Below are 18,264 nucleotides of genomic sequence, written 5' to 3'. Positions count from 1 at the left end.
TCAATTTCACAGTTAGGTTTCTATATTGAATACTTTTAAGTACCAGGAGCAAAGTAGGTTATAAGTCTAGAAAATCTGTGTTAATATTAGTATCAACCTTCAGAATACAAAAAAGGTATGAGAAAATGTTCATTCTTCAAAATATTCTGGAGGCAAAAAAACCCTGTATTATCAGATTTTGTGTTCCTATTTTTTAATTTAAAAACTTTATATATTATTATATATTCCAATTCAGTGGAATAGTCTGCTCCTTTCTCCCTTCTCTCCTCCTTTCCTCCTGTCTTTGCTGCCTCCATCCTTCTTTCCATTTCCAGATTACGTGATTCTAAAGGAGAGAACAAATTCCAGTTTGAGAAGTTGATTCCTGATGAAGAGTTGAGTGCATCTACTTTTTAAAAAATTTTTCGGCCGTGCAGCATGTGGGATCTTAGTTCCCCCACCAGGGATCAAACCCCCTGCATTGGAAGCATGGAATCTTACCTACTGGATCGCCAGGGAAGTCCCGAGTGCATTTACTGTTGTAGGAGCAATGCTGCTTGGCAGGTGGGCATTTCTTCTTCCAAAGCCATTAGATCCAAGAGGGGAAGGTCTTATGTATGACGTGGTCATCACTGTATTCCTCGTACTTAGCAAACTGCCTGGCACATACTAGATGCTCAGTCAGACTTTCTTGAATGAGTTAATCTGCCTAACTGGACCATCACAATTTGGATCATAATACTGTATTGCCCAGAGTTAATAAGTACAACTCAGATTAAGTCCAGATCTGTACATTCACATGGAGCTCAAATGAGGAGAGACAGGTTCTGGTCCATGTGCTCTTGCACAGAACATTTATCTTACAAGGAAAATGTAGAAATTAAGACTCATGGGCAGAGTTCCAAGTAAATGCCAGTTTACTGTAAATGCTCCTCTTCCAGATTTTGCTGCCAGTTTTCACGTTGTCTCCATGTATTCACCCAGCTTTCTCCTTCCCGGGGCCTGCCTATCCTGCTAGCAATCCCTTGTCTCCTATCTTGCATGACCAGAGCCCAGAGTTTTATGTAATGAATGTGTTAGATAAATCCAATGTTCCTGTGTCTTAAACAAAGACAAAGCCTTTTATTACAAGTTTATGCATAAAGTACTATGAACTTACACACCTTCAAGCCACAATCCAGACTGAGAAATAGAATATTTATCAGTAGCCCAGAAGTCCCCTCCAGTCAGTGTGCCAGGCCAAGGTGAACTTCTGTTGTGACTTGTCAGGTTAGTTTTGTTTATTCTTTTCTTAAAAATTTTGTTAAAATGTACATAACATAGGGACTTCCCTGGTGGTGCAGTGGTTAAGAATCCACCTGCCAATGCAGGGGACATGGGTTCCATCCCTGGTCCGGGAAGATCCCGCATGCCATACAGCAACTAAGCCCGTGCGCCACAACTACTGAGCCTGTGCTCTAGAGCCCGCAAACCACAACTACTGAGCCTGCGTGCTGCAACTACTGAAGCCTGCGTGCCTAGAGCCCGTGCACTGCAATGAAGAGTAGCTGCCACTCGCCACAACTAGAGGAAGCCCGCGTGCAGCAACAAAGACCCAATGCAGCCACAAAAAAAAAAGATAAATTTAAAAAAGCTACATAACATAGAATTTACTATCTTAACCATTCTTAAGTGTTAAGTACATTCACATTACCATGCAACCAGTCTCTAGAACTCTCTTCATCTTGCAGAACTCAAAACTCTGTACCCAGTAAATAACAACTCCCCATTCCCCTCTGCCTGCCCCCAGCACTTGGCAACTACCACTCTACTTTGTCTCTATACATTTGACTATTCCGGGGACCTCGTATGAGCAGATTCATACCGTTTCTGTCTTCTGTGACTGGCTTATTTCACACTTTTGCCTATTCTTTTTTTTTTTTTTTTCTTTTGGCGGTACGCGGGCCTCTCACTGCTGTGGCCTCTCCCGTTGCGGAGCACAGGCTCCGGACGCGCAGGCTCAGCGGCCATGGCTCACGGGCCCAGCCACTCCGCGGCATGTGAGATCTTCCCGGACCGGGGCACGAACCCATGTCCCCTGCACCAGCAGGCAGACTCTCAACCACTGCGCCACCAGGGAAGCCCATTTTGCCTATTCTTAAACTTGATTCGAATACAGGAGTCATACAATATGTGTTCTTTTGTGTCTTTTTCTGTTCAACAAAATGTCTTTAAGATTGATCCCTGTTGTTGTCTGTTTGTTGTCTGTTGTCTGTTTCAGTAATGTGCTCTTTTTTACTTCCATGGTATAGTCATATGCCACAATTTATTACCCATTCTCCTGTTGATGGACATTTGAGTTGTTTTCCAGTTTTTTTGTCTATTTATGAATGAAGATGCTATACGTAGTCCTATTTTTGTACTTATCTTTTGGTGGACATATTTACTCATTTCTCTTGGGGATCGTACCTGGGAGTGGAATTTGGCATATGTTTGGCCATAATAGATATTGTCAAACAGTTTTCCAGAGTGGAATGTGGGAGAGTTCAAATTAATTTTGTGGTATGGTACCTCATGCCTCACCTGGGCCTGTCACAAGAGCCACCTCCATGGGGATCTCAGGAACACAGCAGGGGGCTGGGACTTGGTCATTTTTCCTTGTTTCGGCTCCACTCTGTCTCCTGTACCCCCCTCCTCCAACACTGCCCCCACTGGCACGTCCTCATTATGGGCCTGGGGAGTTCCACCTCCTATGCAAGAGAAGTGGTGTATCTGTGGGTTTCACCAAATGGCTTGTCTGGAAAGAATCTGCGTGTGTCGGGAAGGGGAGCAGTAAGGCTAAAAGGCATCAATGAGGAGAAGCAAGAGAAACAATTCTGGTTGTTCTAGGACCCTGGTTGGTGCCACGCTGTGGGGCTGGGGTTGGCCCTGGATGGGAGAGGATGAAGATAACTTACCCTGTGGTCCTGTTTCCTCCCAGGCTCCAGAGGAACCAGTTCTGGAAGGTTTGCCCTTTGATTACAGTATTTATTTCATATCTAAACAAACATATGACAAAAAAGCCCATCAAGAAACAAATACGCAGGACTTCCCTGACGGTCCAGTGGTTAGGACTCTGCCCTTCCACTGCAGGGGGCATGGGTTTGATCCCTGATGGGCGAACTAAGATCCTGCATGATGCAAGGTGCGACCAAAAAACAAAAACAACAAAAAACACCCAAATACCCAACACTCCTGGGGTTTCTAAGAGCGACTGAAACGAAACAGTCTCACTTGACTTATTTGTCCTCAGAAAGTACAATGGTGGGGAAGGGCTGCGGGAGGGGGTGTGTCAGTGGGAAGCCTCTTTTTCCTGGGCTGCGTTTTCGAATCATGTTCAGTAACTTGACACTGTCACCTGGGTCCAGTTCTCATTTTTTAAAAAATTAGTACTCATCTTTAACATAACAATACAAAGGAGTGATGAGCAATTTTAAAAAAGAAACAATGGCAACAATGAAAACCGGAAACACCCTCTCTCACCCATATGACCCTAGGTCTAGCAGATAGTCCACCAAATTTGTAACCCTAATCTTGGTGTCATAAAGCTGGGGTTTCTATCCTTACTTTGCCCCTTTCTAGCCTTGTGACCTTAGAAAAGATACTGAACCATTCTGAGCCCTTCTTTACAATGAGAACCATATAGAACTCTAAAAGGGGTCGAAGAGATTAAATTAGAAAATATACATGCCAGGCCTGGCAGTGCCCTAACCGTAAACCTAAAATAACAGGACACCAGGTTAAATTCAAATCTCAGATAAATAACGATTTTTTTTCATATAAGTATGTCCAAATATTGCAATTACTGGGTGTCCTGTATTTTATTTGTTATATCTGGCCACCCCATCATGGCATGTTATAGGCACTTGGTAAATGTTTCCTCATTTCCACTTCCTCACAAGCTCATCTAAAAAGGACTTCAGACGATGCCCGATTTATGTGTTGCTAAATTGTGGTTGAAGGATGGGGAGATAAGGAAAGATGACTGTGGCAAAATCAGCTATAACCATATTTTTATTTCCACAAGTAGAATAGTACAAAAAATAGCATAAAATACTGAGGGCCAGCATGGTGTCCTACCTGATCATTAATTCACTCTTTATAGAGGGCTTAAATAATGGTTCTCCAAAACGATGCATTTTTATCTAGATATTTAAATTATGTTTATGGCAAATGTTTTCATGTTTATAGCATAGCTTTGAGTGAGAAAAGCAGGCTAGAAAATGTAATGACATTATGATCTCTACTCCATTAAAATACAGAGAAAAAAGCTATGAGGAAATATTTGAAAATAACTTTGGGTCATTGGATTTTTTTGCTCATCCTTGCATTTTTATGGTTTTCAATATTGACCAAACTTTCTATAATGAACTCATTACTCTTAGAATAAGTAAAATTTAAAGTTCTTTCTTAAATTACATTAGAGTTTTAATTTATCAGTTGTTTTAAATTATAAATAAAATTTTAATGAATTAAGTGGTGGGAAACTTAACATAACTTTAAACTTTTAATTATCAACAAAACGTAGAAATTCAGATTGTAACAAAACCATACAGTTGATCTTAAAAAAACAAAAACGAAACTTTGTTCTGAAGTATAACACAAACAGGAAAGTACATAAAACACAAATATACGACTGAACCCATTTTTAAAAAACAGAGACCCAGGTACCCACCTAGGTCAATACACAGGACACCGTCAGCATCCCAGACACCCCCTTCCCCTGCCACGTGCCCTATTCCCAGTCACAACCCACTCGCTTCCACCTAGTTGGTTTGTGTTAGTTATTTACTTCCTTTTCCTTTCATTTCAATTTTGCCACCTAAATTTTATCCCTAAAACGTGTAGATTAGTTTGGCTTGTTTTTGAACTTGATATAAGTGGGATCATATGGTTAGTATCTTGCTTGTCTGGCTTCTTTCACTCAACATGCTTTTAAGATTCATTCAGATCAGGAAACTTGCACAAGCCTCTTAGATAACCTCATCCACCAAAGGGCAGACAGCAGAAGCAAGAAGAACTACAATCCAGCAGCCTGTGGAACAAAAACCACATTCACAGAAAGATCGACAAGATGAAAAGGCAGAGGGCTATGTACCAGATGAAGGAACAAGATAAAACCCCAGAAAAAGAACTAAAAGAAGTGGAGATAGGCAACCTTCCAGAAAAAGAATTCAGAATAATGATAGTGAAGATGATCCAGGACCTCGGAAAAACAATGGAGGCAAAGATCGAGAAGATGCAAGAAATGTTTAACAAAGACCTAGAAGAATTAAAGAACAAACAGAGATGAGCAGTGCAATAACTGAAATGGAAACTACACTAGAAGGAATCAATAGCAGAATAACTGAGGCAGAAAAACGGATAAGTGACCTGGAAGACAGAATGGTGTAATTCACTGCTGTGGAACAGGATAAAGAAAAAATAATGAAAATAAATGAAAACAGCCTAAGAGACCTCTGGGACAACATTAAATGCAACAACATTCGCCTTATAGGGGTCCCAGAGGAGAAGAGAGAGAGAAAGGACCTGAGAAAATATTTGAAGAGATTATAGTGGAAAACTTCCCTAATATGGGAAAGGAAATAGCCACCCAAGTCCAGGAAGCACAGCGAGTCCCATATAGGATAAACCCAAGGAGAAACACACTGAGACACATAATAATCAAACTGGCAAAAATTAAAGACAAAGAAAAATTGTTGAAAGCAGCAAGGGAAAAATAACAAACAACATACAAGGGAACTCCCATAAGGTTAACAGCTGATTTCTCAGCAGAAACTCTACAAGCCAGAAGGGAGTGGCATGATATACTTAAAGTGATGAAAGAGAAGAACCTACAACCAAGATTACTCTACCCGGCAAGGATCTCATTCAGATTTGATGGAGAAATTAAAACCTTTACAGACAAGCAGAAGCTAAGAGAATTCAGCACCACCAAACCAGCTCTACAACAAATGCTAAAGGAACTTCTCTAAGTAGGAAACACAAGAGAAGAAAAGGACCTACAAAAAGAAACCAAAACAATTAAGAAAATGGTAATAGGAACATACATATCGATAATTACCTTAAACGTGAATGGATTAAATGCCCCAACCAAATGACACAGGCTTGCTGAATGGATACAAAAACAAGACCCATATATATGCTGTCTACAAGAGACCCACTTCAGACCTAGGGACACATACAGACTGAAAGTGAGGGGATGGAAAAAGGCACTCCATGCAAATGGAAATCAAAAGAAAGCTGGAGTAGCAATACTCATATCAGATAAAATAGACTTTAAAATAATGTTACAAGAGACAAGGAAGGACACTACATAATGATCAAGGGATCAATCCAAGAAGAAGATATAACAATTATAAATATATATGCCCCAACATAGGAGCACCTCAATACATAAGGCAAATGCTAACAGCTATAAAAGAGGAAATCGACAGTAACACAATAATAGTGGGGGACTTTAACACCTCACTTACACCAATGGACAGATCATCCAAAATGAAAATAAATAAGGAAATAGAAGCTTTAAATGACACAATAGACCAGATAGATCTAATTGATATTTATAGGACATTCCATCCAAAACAGCAGATTACACTTTCTTCTCAAGTGTGCACGGAACATTCTCCAGGATAGATCACATCTTGGGTCACAAATCAAGCCTCAGTAAATTTAAGAAAATTGAAATCATATCAAGCATCTTTTCTGACCACAACGCTATGAGATTAGAAATGAATTACAGGGAAAAAACGTAAAAAACACAAACACATGGAGGCTAAACAATACATTACTAAATAACCAAGAGATCACTGAAGAAATCAAAGAGGAAATCAAAAGATACCAAGAGACAAATGACAATGAAAACATGACAATTCAAAACCTATGGGATGCAGCAAAAGCACTTCTAAGAGAGAAGTTTATAGCTGTACAAGCCGACCTCAAGAAACAAGAAAAATCTCAAATAAACAATCTAACCTTACACCTAAAGGAACTAGAGAAAGAAGAACAAACAAAACCCAAAGTTAGCAGAAGGAAAGAAATCATAAAGATCAGAGCAGAAATAAATGAAATAAAAACAAAGAAAACAGTAGCAAAGATCAATAAAACTAAAAGCTGGTTCTTTGAGAAGATAAACAAAACTGATAAACCTCTAGCCAGACTCATCAAGAAAAAGAGGGAGAGGACTCAAATCAATAAAATTAAAAATGAAAAAGGAGAAATTACAACAGACACGGCAGAAATACAAAGCATCCTAAGAGACTACTCTATGCCAATAAAGTGGACAACCTGGAAGAAATGGACAAATTCTTAGAAAGGTATAACCTTCCAAGACTGAACCAGGAAGAAATAGAAAATATGGACAGACCAATCACAAGTAATGAAATTGAAACTGTGATTTAAAAATCCTCAAACAAACAAAAGTCCAGGACCAGATGGCTTCATAGGTGAATTCTATCAAACATCTAGGGAAGAGCTAACACCCATCCTTCTCAAACACTTCCAAAAAATTGCAGAGAAAGGAACACTTCCAAACTCATTCTGAGGCCGCCATCACCCTGATACCAAAACCAGACAAAGATACTACAAAAAAAGAAAATTACAGACCAATATCACTGATGAATATAGGTGCAAAAATCCTCAACAAAATACTATCAAACAGAATCCAACAACACATTAAAGGATCATACACCATGATCAAGTGGGATTTATCCCAGGGATGCAAGGATTCTTCAACATATACAAATCAATCAATGTGATACACGATATTAAGAAATTGAAGAAGAAAAACCATATGATCATCTCAATAGATGCAGAAAAAGCTTTTGGCAAAATTCAACACCCATTTATGATAAAAACTCTACAGAAAGTGGGCATAGAGGGAACCTACCTCAACATAATAAAGGCCATATACAACAAACCCACAGCAAACATCATTCTCAATGGTGAAAAACTGAAAGCATTTCCTCTAAGATCAGGAACAAGACAAGGATGTCCACTTTCACCACTATTATTCAACATAGTTTTGGAAGTCCTAGCCACGGCAATCAGAGAAGAAAAAGAAATAAAACGAATGCAAATTGGAAAAGAAGAAGTAAAACTGTCACTGTTTGCAGATGACATGGTACTATACATAGAGAATCCTAAAGATGCCACCAGAAAACTATAGCTAATCAATGAATTTGGTAAAGTTGCAGGATACAAAATTAATGCACAGAAATCTCTTGCATTCCTATATACTAATGATGAAAAATCTGAAAGAGAAATTAAGGAAACACTCCCATTTACCATTGCAACAAAAAGAATAAAATACCTAGGAATAAACCCACCTAGGGAGACAAAAGACCTGTATGCAGAAAACTATAAGACACTGATGAAAGAAATTAAAGATGATACCAACAGATGGAGAGATATACCACGTTCTTGGATTGGAAGAATCAATATTGTGAAAATGACTCTACTACCCAAATCAATCTACAGATTCAATGCAATCCCTATCAAATTACCAATGGCATTTTTTACAGAACTAGAACAAAAAATCTTAAAATTAGTATGGAGACACAAAAGACCCTGAATAGCCAAAGCAGTCTTGACGGAAAAGAGCAGAGCTGGAGGAATCAAGACTCCCTGACTTCAGACTGTAGCTTCAGACAAAGCTACAGTAATCAAGACAATATGGTACTGGCACAAAAACAGAAATATAGATCAGTGGAACAAGATAGTAAGCCCAGAGATAAACCCACGCAACTATGGTCAGCTAATCTATGACAAAGGAGGCAAGGATATACAATGGAGAAAAGACAGTCTCTTCAATAAGTGGTGCTGGGAAAACTGGACAGCTACAAGTAAAAGAATGAAATTAGAACACTTCCTAACACCATACACAAAAATAAACTCAAAATGGATTAGAGACCTAAATGTAAGACTGGACACTATAAAACTTAGAGGAAAACATAGGAAGAACACTCTTTGACCTAAATCACAGCAAGATATTTTTTGATCTACCTTCTAGAGTAATGGAAATGAAAACAAAAATAAACAAATGGGACCTAATGAAACTTAAAACCTTTTGCATAGCAAATGAAACCATAAACAAGATGAAAAGACAACCCTTAGAATGGGAGAAAATATTTGCAAACGAATCAACAAAGGATTAATCTCCAAAATATATAAACAGCTCATGCAGCTCAATATTAAAAAAGCAAACAACCCAATCCAAAAATGAGCAGAAGACCTAAATAGACATTTCTCCAAAGAAGGCATACAGATGGCCAAGAAGCACATGAAAAGCTGCTTAACTTCACTAATTATTAGAGAAATGCAAATCAAAACTACAATGAGGTATCACCTCACATCAGTTAGGATGGGCATCATCAGAAAATCTACAAACAACAAATGCTGGAGAGGGTGTGGAGAAAGGGGAACCCTCTTTCACTTTACTGGGAATGTAAATTGATACAGCCACTATGGAGAACAGTATGGAGGTTCCTTAAAAAACTAAAAATAGAATTACCATATGATCCAGCAATCCCACTACTGGGCATATACCCAGAGAAAAGCATAATTCGAAAAGACACATGCACCCCAATGTTCATTGCAGCACTATTTACAATAGCCAGGTCATGGAAGCAACCTAGATGCCCATCAACAGACGAATGGATAAAGAAGTTGTGGCACATATATACAATGGAATATTACTCAGCCATAAAAAGGAACGAAATTGGGTCATTTGTTGAGATGTGGATGGATCTAGAGACTGTCATACAGAGTGAAGTAAGTCAGAAATAGAAAAACAAATATATTAACGCATGTATGTGGAACCTAGAAAAATGGTACAGATAAACCGGTTTGCAGGGAAGAAATAGAGACACAGATGTAGAGAACAAACATATGGACACCAAGCGGGGAAAGCGGTGGGTGGTGGTGGGGGTGGGGGTGTGATGAATTGGGCGATTGGGATTGACATATATACACTGATGTGTATTAAATTGATGACTAATAAGAACCTGCTGTATAAAAAATAAAATAAAATTCAAAAGAAAGATTCATTCATGTCACCTAGCATTGTAATAATTTTACTCATTGCTGTTGTAGTGTTGGTATTTCAATGTAGGACTGCGCTACCACTTGTTTACCTGTTTTGCAGTTGATGGACATTAGGGCTGATCCCAGGCTTTGGCATTGTGAACTGCTGCTGCTATCAGCATCCTTGTCTGTGTCTCCTGGTGCACTGGGCGGATGTTCTAGATTCTGTGAGCTGAACTTACTTTGTGCTAATGAGATTTCTACCCACTTGTGACCATAAAAGGGAAAACTGATAAAGACCCTGGAGTTTGGAAATCTGAAGCTGTGGATCTCGTTGTCGTGGATTGACTCCTATTCATGAGAAATTTATATTTCAAAGGACTGAAAACCCAGCAGTTTTCTTAAATGTCAGAATAATCCCGCTGTTATTTAAATACATTAAAAATTCTTTTAACTGGCAAGCAGCAGCCTTGAGAGCCTTCTTATTTCAAATTAATATCATCTAAATGTGAAGACCTCTGCTTTGTGACTAACAAAAACATTTGCCAATATTCCAAGTTAGACAATTTTGCTTTCAGCCAAAAATCAGAAGATTTTTGAGCCGGGAGAGATGTTTTAGAGACACTAGTTCAACTCCTTCATTTCATAAATCAGTAACTGACGCCTTCTTGAAGGTCAAATGCCTTCCCAAGGTCATAGTTAACTAGTTAGTGTAGCACCAGGACCATAATGAGGACTTTCTGACTTCCAAACTTATATATTATTAAATTCCCCCAAATATTACATGAAGCCACCTTTCAAACTATGGAATGTGTAGAAGACTGAGAATGTTATTCTGCCATTGCCACCATCATTATATTTGACTATTAATATACCTACCTGAGCGTGATCCCCTCTGCCTGCTTTTCCTGGCATCCCGTTTTTACTAGAGGGATGGTAAGATTATACATATGCTATGGCACTGGTGCAGTGGTCATTTCTTTGGTAATATTTTGATCCATCTGGCAGCAGATGGTTGTAAATTATAAAATTCCTGAAAGTCACAGCTCTGTGTTTACCATAACCATCCATTACTGGCTGCAGAACAGAGGAGCACTAGAGATGGTACCTCTTTGCAAACTCTACCACTGTGATTCCCAAATGCCAAGCCTGAGATGTGGTACTGGTTTGAGATGGGATTTTTCTTGATCTGTGGTAAGGCGAGAAAAACAAAACAGTAAAAAGTTTTTCATAAAATTAATTTTGTTCAATTTAAAGGGAACCTTTTATGCTGAGATTTGTCTTTCCTACTTTTTCTGCGTTAAATGTAGTTTTATGGTATTTATAGTTTAAAATGTTTTTGAGGGCAGTGCTTACAACTGTTTTATTCACTATCATACACTCAATTCCTAGCATAGTGCTTGACATAAATCAGAGACTCAAAAATATTTAGATGAGTGAGTAAAAAGTAAATAACCTTAGTTTGGACATCAGTTTTTTCGGGGAGGCAGGACGGGGGGAAAGATTTTACTAATCCCTGAAATCTAGAAGTCTGATAAATTTCAGATTGTCACTCTTGCGTAGCGATACAAGACATCTAGTGTACTGGATGGAGTGTCCCCCCAAAATTGGCATCTACCTGGAATGCCAGAATATGACCTTATTTGGAAATAGTGTCTTTGCAGATTCAATCAAGTTAAGGTGAGATCATAATGGATTAGAGTGGGCCCTGATCCAAAGACTGGTATCCTTATAAGAAGAAGGATATTTGGACACAGAGACACAGGGAGAAGGCCTTGTGATCTCAGACACCAGAGGGAAGAGATTGCAGTAATGCAGCTCCAAGATAAGGAATGCTGGCAACTACCAGAAACTGGACCAGGCAAGAAAGGATCCCTCCACCCAACCCTCAGCCTTCAGAGGGAGCATGGTCCTGCCAACACCTTGATTTTGGACTTCAGCCTCCAGACTTTGAGAAAATAAATTTCTGTTGTTTGAGCCATCCAGTTCATGGTACTTTGTTATGGAAGCCCTAAGAAACAAATATATCTAGGAGTCCAGCCCAGTGGATTTGGTGGGAAATAGAGGGGAAAAGAGCAGGATTTCTAGGGGTTAAGTGTGTCTCCTACAATCTATTTTGGGGCAAAAAAGAGAATTCCCACACTGATTCTTCAGGGTATAATTAATGACTATAAGTATAGGGGAGTCATCTGGAGGATACTTTTCTATTTTTAGTCATGGAAGATTCAGGGGGAAATGCTTTGGGATGATGTAGGAAGGTTATTTGTTAGACATGAATCTTGATGGAAAGAGGTATTAGGCACTTGTTAGAACCCAAGATGGATTTCTAAAAGCTGGGCGTAAGTCAGTTTTTACAATTAATATATTTTAAATGTATTAATATTATAGGAGCCCAATATTTAAAACAATTTTATGATGAATTCATATAAGAGAAAGAACAAAGAAATATTTATAGCCTAATATATAATTTACACACCTAGATTTTCTTTTGTTTTAAAATTAATTAATTTTAATTTTTGGCTGCGTTGGGTCTTCTTTGCTGAGTGCAGGCTTTCTCTAGTTGCAGAGAGCAGGGGCTACTCTTTGTTGCAGTGGCGGGCTTCTCATTGTGGTGGCTTCTCTTGTTGCAGAGCATGGGCTCTAGGTGCGTAGGCTTCAGTAGTTGTGGCTCATGGGCTCAACAGCTGTGGTTCGCGGGTTCTAGAGCACAGGCTCAGTAGTTGTGGCACACGGGCTTAGTTGCTACGCGGCATGTGGGATCTTCCTGGACCAGGGATCGAACCTGTGCTCCCTGCATTGGCAGGTGGATTCTTGACCACTGCACCACCAGGGAAGTCCCTAGCTAGATTTTCATATATCCCATTTGCCTGAAACAAGAACCATCTATACGAAAGAAGAAAGTAGGTCAATTTTAACTAAAGCTTAAAAAAAAATTACAATGCCTATATGTAAGCTTTCTTAGGGCAAGTATTTTTGTCTATACTATTTACTGAGTGTAAATGGTGCCTACATATAAAAGCTTAATAAATACTTGTTGAATGAATGTTCCAGGTAATTTATATTGTTACTGGAAGTGGTGGGATTACATGGCCTCTATTTTTTGGTCTAATACTTCATTGCTGTGATAACAAACACATCTCGTTTATTTCTGTGAGGCAGGATGTGAGGAATAAGAAAGAGACAAAGAATTACAGGATAAAAAAGTGTGCACTAAAATCTGAAAAGTTATCAAGCCATATCTATAAAATAGACTACCTAAAATGATAGTGGTAATCTAAGCTCTTGATAGAGTTCAGATGATAAGTTTGTGAGGGAAGGGTGAGGCCTTAGAGAGCTGAGAAGGTCTCATCCTGTCAGTGAGTAGGGAACATATGAATTCTGTTTGGTCACCTGGGGCCCATTTAGTGCACTAGAGTACTAATTTGCTAAATGGGTCCCTCATAGTAAAAATGAATGAGTAAATAGTGAGCAATTTAGGGATGGTAAACCACTAGTAGCTCAAGGGATATAGAAATGTGAAACTATAATTATATTCCTTGTTCATAATGTACTAACTAAATGTATTACATTGTATATTGCATCTTTCTGAGTTTATTTCTGGACACAGCTGAGCCCTTTACAATTCAGACTGAAACCAATCCTGCTATCAATTCATGCCTCCATTAAAATTCCAACTGCTTATATTAGAAAAAAAATTCCAAAGATGGTTTCTTTTATCTTGGATCTAAGGATGCAAACAGGATTAACCTAGATGCAAAACACAGCAAGTCAGTTATAAATCACACGGCATAAAATAAACTGTGGCAGTAAATTGAAAATTATGTTCTCTTTTTCTATACTTAGCTGTGAAAATATTTTAACAAGTTGGCTCAGGGTTTGCAACTTTTACATCTGTTGTTTCTTTTCGGGATTATCTTTTAGCATTTGAAGATGTGTTTCTTTTAAAAGTGTGGCTAGTCAGAAATGTGGTATCAGATTGTACATTTGGAACATTTTAAAGGATGGGGGGCATTTGTGAGTTACGTGGTTTCAAGATAGTGGCCTATTCCCGACTCTACTTTTAAGTAGGAGAAGCTGCGATTTCATGGGTGTCTAGAAAACATTTGTCCTTAACTGAAATCCTTTTCTTATTCAGAGAAATTGTACGGCGTGGGTTGGCTCAGACGGTCTGGATGATGTTCCATGATACCAGCAAACTCCAAGTACAAGTTTCATTGCCCTTATCATTGTCTATTATTAAAACTCTGAGGTTCCAGTTGATCTGGTGTTCAGGGGACTGTCTATTTTTATGAACTCTCATTTCTTTCTCTCTCTCATCTCAGCCCCAAGTTTAGTGACTTTACTGAAGGTGTTTGGAGGTGGAACCAGGGATGGATCACACTGTGGATCCTTGGTCTTCTGCTCTCCCCTAAGCTCTGATTTCTATTATTTTGGATACAATGGAATATGACGTGTTTTAGATTATAGACACTATGCCTGAAATAGTTTCTCTGTGTAAAAATTATAATCTGCATTCTCCCCCTGCCCACAAAAAAAGGACCCACGGTTTTTTGTTTTCTTTTTTCTCGGTACGCGGGCCTCTCACTGTTGTGGCCTCTCCCGTTGCGGAGCACAGGCTGTCCAGACGCGCAGGCTCAGTGGCCATGGCTCACGGGCCCAGCCGCTCCACGGCATGTGGGATCTTCCGGACCGGGGCACGAACCCACGTCCCCTGCATCGGCAGGCGGACTCTCAACCACTGCGCCACCAGGGAAGACCGGACCCACTGTTTTTTGAGGCTGGAATGTACTTCCTTTTTCTTCATGTTGAGATACTTGAACATAATTCATTATTCCCTTTCTCCTCCTAATTTAGTAATCCCTCATACCAAGTCTGGCAGGTGTGTATGAAGACTCTTCAACCCCTCCCCACTCCAATACTCTGTATACTGAATTCTCTGACCAGTGCTTTTTCTTTACGTTTTCCCCCTTGGAGGAGGCTTTTTGGTTACAAATAACGTCAAGGGGTAAATACAGTTCCTAGAGGATAAAAAGGCGAGAGTCGTGGTGATTGTGTAAAACTAAACAAGAAGACTCAGAGCTTATTGAGACAGTGCTATGATTTCTTAGGATGCAAATGGACATTGGGCCAATGGTGACAGAATTTCTGATTAGAACAAACTTCCCTTGAGTTTGTTACATTAGCTAAATAAAAATAACTCTAGAAAGCAGATATATGAGAATTAATATATATTTCTTTTTTTTTTTTTTCGGGAAAGCAGCCTCAGAAGAGGTGGTTTTTCTTTATTGGGAACTCAGATGATCAGAGGTCCTCTGTCTCCAGTGAAATACTGAGGCTGAAGGAACATGCCACAGCACGTTGCTTTGCATCCTGTGCTCTCTCCCAAGGTAGAGGGAAACCACAAACACCCACCCTCTAGCCCTCCCCCCTGCCACTCTTAAGGACTTTCCCCAGTACCTCCCAAAAGATGACGCCCACACACACAAAGTTAGGCCTGGCAAAAAGCCAAGCATAGAAAGCCTCAGTAACTCTTCTTGGTGGAACCGAAGCCAGAGAAGCCCATCACAGCTGTCATCTCACCTTCCTCCTCCAATGTCAAGTCCTCCTCCGCCCTCCTTTTCTTCTCCTTCTGTTTCTCTTTCTTGTAGGCTTTGGCCTTTTCCTCCTCTTCTCTGAGTTCCTTCATCCTTTCCTCAAAGTCATAATCCTTCTGCTTCTCTTCCATCTCCTTCTTGTTGACTTCAAAACGTTTCTTCACCTGATCCAAAGTGAAACATTCCACACGCATAGACATACCCAGGTTTCGCTGATGTTTCTTTCCATTACTGTGATCCAGGAAGTTGATGGAGTCTTTCACCACACAGTCACAGACATTGCAATAGTATCCTCCCATCTCAGACTGTGGGGTGGTCTTGGTAATGACGATTGTCTTCCTAAGTTTGGATTCCAGGTCCACCTCGGAGTCCCGATGCCGGAGAAGCTCTCGCGTGACTGGCTGCACTGGTTTTCCATGCTTCTTTTCTCTCTCTTTCGTGAGCCTCTTCTTGGCGAGCTTCTCATATTCATCTTTGTCCCACTTTCGGCGAAAGTCCAAGTTTTTTGTCCCACTGCCCGATGCCATCTTCACTGCGAAGTGAATCTATATTTCTTAATATAGAAAAAATTAAAGAGGTTTATAGGAAATCAGCTAAGGAACTAAAAAATATAAAGAAATGTAAATAGTCCGTGTTTTGGTGCTGAAATTTAACATAGTCTTTGTTTTTTAACCTTATTAAAGTAAGGCTAAATTAAAATACTGTTCATTTCTAGAATAGTTTGTGCTACTCGAGGTACATATGGATTAGGCAGCTGAAATTCATCTTCAAGATCATTACCTCTTTCTCTGCCTCTTTACTTTCTTTCAGAGACTTAGCCTTCAGCAAGTACTCAGCTTCATTTGTTCCAGAAAATTTCATCCAAAGTGAGGTCTCTATTGTTGGACTCCCTAGACTAGGTCAGTTCTCTTGTTTTATTTTTGCTTCCTCCATGGCACCCAGTATTCTCCCCTCGTCCACATCCCTCTCACTTGTTGAACCTCTTTCTTGCTAATCTATAAGCTCTGTGAAGGCAAGGACAGTGTTTGATTTATTCAGTTGCTGTAACAGAGTACCTGGCACATAATATGTTTATAATTATTTGTTAAATTAATTGACTTGACTATCTTATGTCTCTTGGGAGAACTTGCATTCTTCCTAATTTAAAAAATGTAACTCTGTGCTGTTGATTGAATTGAAATGGAATAAACATTTGTTTCATGAGACTAAGAGGTAATACTTCAAAAGAAAAATATAAAAAATCATTTTCAGGAATTTCAAGAATCAAGATAAATATATATTTTTTGGTGCTGTAATTTCCTCCATTCCTCTTCAATGAAACTGTGTAGATAACCCAAGTACAACTTTCCCTGCCCTTACTAGTTTCTGTTATTTCAGGTACAAGTTCCAGTTTCTCTGTTTCTCTCTCCTTCCTCTTTCCTCAAACCCCTCACCCCCAATTCACCCTCAAGTTTAGTAACTTTGTTGAAGTTAAGGCAGGCCCTGGATAGTATGAAGTTGAAAAAGTCTCAAATGTGAAAATCCAGATTTCTAAAACAATGTGGGGGAATAGTAATTAAATTAAAAATTTTACTAAATTCTTTTAAGTAGTATGCTATTCTAATCTAGCCTACAATATTGTTTCAACTGACAAGAAAGTGCAACTTTTCAGACCACGAATAACACTGTAGCCGTAGAGTATAACTTTTTCTGAATGTTGAAAGAAGAAACAAGGGAAGGCGTTAAGAGAGAACATACAGGACCAGCCCATCTCATATCCCACCGTGTCTCCATTCCAGCGTTTCCTCTACTTTCCATCGCTTTCTGTGTCATTAAGTTACTTCAAACCTTAAGACCAACAGGGAAAAATGAGATCTCAGCCCTTTGCCTTTTTCCTTCTCAGATGTACGAACTGGAGGATCGGGTCGGGGCTGCACGATTTCCACTAAGCACGTTCAATGGGTGGTGGAGGTGAAGACCAAAGGCTGGGGACCTTTGTACCGTTTAGAGTCCCTTCAAAGCCCTCTCTTTCAATTAGCCGGGAAAACGAAAGTCTTCTGGGAAGCGGGAGTGGGCGGGCTAAGTACAAGTTAATGAACAAGAACATTCCCGGGCACGGAGTTCAACAGCAGAGGGCAGAATACCCACTGTCCAGGGCACACGGCTGGCTGAAAGGAGGGGCATAGTTTAAGGATCTCTGGGGCTTGTAGTTCACCACGTTTCCTTCGGACAGGCCCGTCCGCGCACTGGAACTACAACTCCCAAGATGCACCGCGCGCATCTGTCGTCTCTGCCTCCCCCTCTCTGAGGCTCGCGCCGGAACCTCCCGGGAAACTGCCCCCCCCAGCCCCGCCCTCGTACGGCGTCCCATTTGTTTACCCTGAAGCCCCGCCTCACCGCCGCCCTCCTGCTCTCCCCTCTTCTGCCTGGAATGCCGTCATGCAGGTGATGCATATTCATGAGGCCCGCCGAGGAGCTCCCGCCCTGCCTGTCTCCCGCCTTCCCGCTGCCGGCGCGTGATTAATATTCAATGAGCCCAGCTACGCGGCGGGTTCGCCGGGGTGAGGCGGGGGAGTGGGCGGGGCTTGTGCTCGGCGCCCGCGACCCGGGCGAGGAGGGCGTGTGTGTGTGTGTGTGTGTGTGTGTGTGTGTGTGTGTGTGTGTGTGTGTT

General features: G+C 40.2%; 1 pseudogene across 1 annotated transcript; it reads right to left on the bottom strand.

Moving 5' to 3' along the window:
* Positions 1 to 14,804: 14,804 nt before the first annotated feature.
* Positions 14,805 to 17,876, bottom strand: LOC114892218 (annotated as a pseudogene). Its single transcript, XR_003792682.1, has 2 exons — positions 16,395 to 17,876; positions 14,805 to 16,167 (listed from the first exon to the last, which is right to left on the bottom strand). The product of XR_003792682.1 is annotated as a zinc finger matrin-type protein 2 pseudogene (transcript).
* Between the last annotated feature and the right edge of the window lie 388 nt (positions 17,877 to 18,264).

Source organism: Monodon monoceros, unplaced genomic scaffold (assembly GCF_005190385.1).
Source record: "Monodon monoceros isolate NGI ecotype Baffin Bay Population unplaced genomic scaffold, NGI_Narwhal_1 Super_Scaffold_1, whole genome shotgun sequence".
Taxonomy (NCBI): Eukaryota; Metazoa; Chordata; class Mammalia; order Artiodactyla; family Monodontidae; genus Monodon; species Monodon monoceros.
This window is presented reverse-complemented; position numbering and strand designations above follow the sequence as displayed.